Below are 5042 nucleotides of genomic sequence, written 5' to 3'. Positions count from 1 at the left end.
TTCTCCGTGTGTGAATGTGCGTGCTCGTGGCTGTGTGCTCCTGTGCATGTGTGTGGTGTTTGTGTGTTTCATACGCCTGTGTTTTATGGGTGCACGGTGTGTGCCTGTGCACCCGTGTTTGTGTGTTGTGTGTGTACCTGTGCGCCTGTGTTTGTGTGTTGTGTGTGTACCTGTGCACCTGTGTTTGTGTGTTGTGTGTGTACCTGTGCACCTGTTTGTGTGTTGTGTGTGTACCTGTGTACCCATGTTCATGAGTCTGTTATGCATGCATGTATGTTGTTGTGTGTTGCCCGTGCCTGTGTGCCCATTCTCGTGCATTGTGTGTGTGTCTTGGTTGTTGTGTGTATTTTGTGTGTGTGCTCATGTTATGTGTGTGTTGCATGTTGCCTGTGCTCGCGTGTGTGTTGCTCACGCGTGTTTTGTGTGTGTGTTTTGGTTGTGTGTATTTTGTGTGTGTGCTCATGTTATGTGTGTGTTGCATGTTTGTGCTTGCGTGTGTTGCTCACGCGTGTTTTGTGTGTGCGTGTGTGTTGTGGGTGCGTGTGTATCACCTGTGCACCCGTGCTTGTGCAAACGTGTACTCTGTGTGCATGTTGTGTGCACACATGTTGCTTGTGCACCTGTGCTCGTGTTATGCGCGTGTTCAGTGTGTGTGTGTGGTGTGTGTTGTGTGCATGCTGCCTGTTTCCATGCACGCCTGCCTGTGCATGTGTTGTGCACATGTGTTTTGTATGTTTGTATGTGTTATGTGCACATGTGCGTGGCCTGTGTCTCTGTGCACATGTGTGTGTGATTTGTTGTGGGCAGGCCTGGAGTGCCTCCAGTCACTTTTTCCACAGCCAAGGGCTGTGTGGTCAGACAGCACACGGGGAGGGCCGGGTGTGTCCAGCTGCCTGTTGTAGCCTGAGAGCGAGGTCACCCCGACCTGGTTCTCGTCCTGGCCTGCCCGCTGTCCGCCCAGCAGTGTGGGGGGACTCTCAGCCCTGCCCCTCACCTCTGCGCTCTCGCTCCCAGTCCCTGGGAGGTCAGCTGGCACCTGCACCCTCGGGCTGGGACGAAGAGCAGACTGCCAGCTCCGTGGTCACCTTGCCTCTTTGCTGGGAGGTGCGGTCACCCTTCACAGGGCCCAGGACTCAGGAGAGGGCTCAGCCCTGGGGACGAAGGCAAACCTGGGGTTCTGGCCAAGACGGGGATTTCGGACGTGTGGGCCTCATCTGCTCTGGCCCGGGGCCTCCTGGGCCCCGTGAGGAGGTGGAGGTTAGATCTGCTGTGCGCCCAGCACGGATGCTCTGCGGAGGCGTGCTCGCGGAGAGACGCCAGACACAAAAGGCCACCGCACGTGACTCCGCTCATGTGATGCGTCCACAGCAGAGCAGCCCACAGATGGGACGTAGACGTGTGGTCACGTGTTCAGAGCAGGGCAGTCCACAGACGGGAAGTGGACATGTGGTTGCAGGGGCCGTAGGGGATGGGGAGTGACTGTTGTTAGGAACAGGGCTGTGTTTTGGGGGGAACAGAATGTTCTGGAATTAGAGGCTATGGTGGTCCGCCTCCGAATACATTGAAACCATTGAGTCAGATGCTCCGGACAGGTGCCCCTCCTGGTGTGGATTGTATCTCAGGGAAAATAAGTGTTTAACAGAAAGTAAGACCTGCCTGTCCTTCAGAATGCCCTGTTGTCACTACGGGGTTGAACGTGGTGTCCCCAGGAACCGGCCAGGCAGCCCTGCAGCCAGCTCGCATCAGGGGGTGCTGGGCAGCCATCCTGTCCCGGCCCCTAGGACAGCAACAGTGATGGCGTCACCCCACCCCCCAGGGGCCCCTCAGCCAGGCCCCGCTCTGCCCCTGAACCACTCGCTGCTTCCGGGGGGCAGGGAATGCTGCGTTGTGCTCAAAGGGGCCCTAGGGGACTCCTGGCATGAGGGGGACAGGCCTTGGGCCACATGGGTGGTGCACAGGGTCCGGTCAGCCTGAGGGTGCCTGGTGGTCCAGGCGGAGGCCCTCTGAGAGCTCAGCGTGGTGGCGTGGCCCTGAAGCTCAGTCCCGTGGAGGCCTCAGCCTGGGGCCGCACACGTGCCCTGTGCCCTGGCTCTCCTGCGGATTTTCCTGGGCCTCTCGCCCTGGACAACCCCATGAGTGATGGGGCGGGAGGAGGGGCCCGGAGAGTCATTGCGGAGTCAGCTCCCCTGCAGGCACTGTGCAGTGCAGGGCATGGGAGTGCTGGGCCCTGGCTGGGGTCATAGATGGGACTGGCGGGCCTGGTGCCCCGCTGTCTCAGTGACCTGCTTCGTGACTCGTGCCTGCGCTTCCCGGAGCCCTTCGATGAGCCTCCGTCCCCCGCAAGAACAAGCGCCCAAGTGAAACTGAAAGAGGCGGCCTTGGCGTGGGTTCCAGGCCCCGCTGTGTTTTGAAAGTGATGTGCGCCAGGTTCTGGCAGGCGGGTCCCTGACGTTTCCTAGGAGTTGCTGCCGCTGTGGCTCCTGGGGCCAAGGCCCTGGGTGCTGGGGCGTGGGGAGGGGGAGCCGGGGAGCCGTCGGGCCTGGCGGGCAGTAAAGGTTTGTGGAACTGACTCACTTGCTGGGGAGGGGCAGCCGGGGAGGGTCACGGAGAAAGTCCCTGCCCTGCCATGGCCCCGTACCGTCGTCGGCTGCCCGTCCAGCCTGGAGCGAGGAGGCGTCTTCCTGTGCGTGTCAGGTAAACTGAGGAAGGCTGCCCCTGGGGTCTGCTGTGCTCACCACCTGGCCTCCAGTGCCCAGGGGCCGGGTGCAGCGGGTCGCAGGACCAGTGCCCAATGACCGCGGCCTCCCTGCGCTGTGAGAGGGCCAGGCTCCGTGGGAACAGGCAGTCGCCAGGGTGCCTGGAACCCGTGGGTGTGAAGGGGGTTCCAAGGCCACGGGGGATGGCGAGGAGCTTCTCGGGGCGACATCACTGTGACCGGAATGTTCTCGCTGGGGGGGCCCGGAAGCTGCGGGGGGGTCTCCGCTGGGCGCTGGGGCTGGGCGGAGAATAGCTGTTGGTGTTGCCCGGGTGTGGCTGGGCTGACCAGGGGCATTTTCGGGGGCTTTTATCAGATCCTGGAATGACGGTGACCACCAGGAGCTCGGGGGAGCTGCGAGCCCCCAGGTGGAGGCAGGCGCTCTCTCGGGGTGACCCTGAGGGCTGGGCGCCCAACACTGCCCCAGGGTGGGGGTGTGGCTGCCTGAACTGCTTGCCGACTTTGGAACATCAGGGGCTGCCACCCCCAAACCCAGACTTGTGGCTTCTCTTGAAAAACCAGATGGTCTAGAAACCTTGGCCACATTCCTGCCAGGAGTCTCCGCTGCCCCTCCCCAGGGGTGCATCTGTGGCCCCCTCCCCCAGCTCTGGTGAGGCAGCTCCTGCCCCACTTGGAGGACGTGGGAGGGGCAGGGAGGTGATGCTGAGAGGAGGATACTTGAGTTCCACATCCACAGCCTCTGGGCCCCTGAAGGAGCGGGACCGTGTCCCCCAGAGCCTGCTCGCGTACTCAGTGGCCGGCTTTGCCCCTGGCTGGCCATTCAGGAACCTGGGTTTCCGTGCATGTGGCCTGACCGCAGGCTGAGACCTCATGGTCTGGCGCTGTGTCCTGCGGGTCTGGGTCAGCCCCAGAGGTGCCACGGTCCCCCCTCACCCCCTGGAGCCATGGGTGAGGTGCCTCCCAGGGCACAGGGGCTCTGCAGAGGGACCGCCCTGGATTCCTCGGGGCCTGGCATCATCACAGATGTCCTCGTGTGGGAGCCTTCTCCGTCTGGAGGTTGGGAGGTCAGGTCAGAAGCCTGAGAGGGACCTTGCTCTGCTGACTTCTCGGAGGGAGGGATGGCGTCATGGGGTACGTGGCACCCCGAAAGCGGGGAAGTGGGGCCACGGCTCAGCGGCCGCAGGGAGCAGAATCGCACCACCTGGCTGAGCTCAGGCGTGGACTCCCCCGGAGAACCCAGACCGGGGTCCAGGACAGCAGTACCTTGACCTTGGCCTTGGAACCGTGGCCATGGAGCACCAGCCCACCTGACCTCTGACCTGCTGTGCCCAGCGAGGGTGCGTGGGTGTCGTTTTCAGCAGCTGGGTTTGAGAGAAAACGGATCAGGCCCCACTGGTGAACCTGGGGTTCCTGCTTCTGTGATTTCGGGGCCTCTGTTCCCTCCCCCAGGCGTGGAGCAGGGCCTCACTGTGCGGCCATTGTGAGGACAGGGCCCGCAGCTCCGGCAGTCAGCACTGAAGCCTCGCTCTGGGCCGTCTCGGAGCTGCCGTCCTCAAGCCCAGCCTGAAGCCAGAAGGGACTCTTCCTCGTCCTCCAGGACCTGATGCCCTCTGGGCTCGGATGCAGGTCCTCGTGACCAAGGCTGGACTTAAGGAGCTCAAGGACAGTGGCAACCGGTCGGGCCACTCGCCCTGGGTCAGCATAGCCCGGCTGCTGGCAACGCTTGGCAGTCCCCAAGGAGCCAGGTGGGGAGACCTTGTGGCCTGAGGCCGCTGATGTGAGACAGTGACGGTAGCAGGTGTGGCTTGGGCCAGACTACCCTCCGCACGGATTGAAGACACACAAGGGCACCTCCACTTCAAAGGACCGGAAGTCTGGAGTGAGCGGGATTTCGCTTAACATCTGCTCCGGAGAAAAAGACCTGTGGGTCAGAAGGGACCACAGGCTGAAGCTCAGTGTGTTAGAAGGCTTTTAGTGGGCCGGGCGCGGTGGCTCAAGCCTGTAATCCCAGCACTTTGGGAGGCCGAGGCGGGTGGATCACGAGGTCAGGAGATGGAGACCATTCTGGCTAACACGGTGAAACCCCATCTCTACAAAAAAATACAAAAAAACTAGCTGGGCGAGGTGGTGGCGCCTGTAGTCCCAGATACTCCGGGGGCTGAGGCAGGAGAATGGCGTGAACCCGGGAGGCGGAGCTTGCAGTGAGCTGAGATCCGGCCACTGCACTCCAGCCTGGGCTACAGAGCGAGACTCCGTCTAAAAAAAAAAAAAAAAAAGAAGGCTTTAATGTGTGAGTGTATGAGTGTGTGTGAATGTGTGAGTGTAT

At 61.6% G+C, this 5042-nt stretch overlaps 1 protein-coding gene and 1 pseudogene across 1 annotated transcript in view; one reads left to right on the top strand and one right to left on the bottom strand.

The window, feature by feature from the left end:
* The window catches only part of LOC105551984, a 64010-nt pseudogene that overhangs the window by 46500 nt on the left and 12468 nt on the right, over window positions 1-5042 (bottom strand).
* Window positions 2244-5042, top strand: part of SBNO2 (strawberry notch homolog 2 (Drosophila)) — a 79099-nt gene continuing 76300 nt past the window's right edge. The window contains exon 1 of the mRNA XM_011997391.1: window positions 2244-2694. The gene's annotated coding sequence lies outside the window, so the exon portion shown is untranslated. The remainder of the gene's footprint in view (window positions 2695-5042) is intronic.

The sequence above is a fragment of the Mandrillus leucophaeus genome, unplaced genomic scaffold (assembly GCF_000951045.1).
Source record: "Mandrillus leucophaeus isolate KB7577 unplaced genomic scaffold, Mleu.le_1.0 Scaffold54, whole genome shotgun sequence".
Taxonomy (NCBI): Eukaryota; Metazoa; Chordata; class Mammalia; order Primates; family Cercopithecidae; genus Mandrillus; species Mandrillus leucophaeus.
The sequence above is the reverse complement of the archived record's forward strand: the minus strand, read 5'-3'. Positions and strand labels throughout refer to the sequence as shown.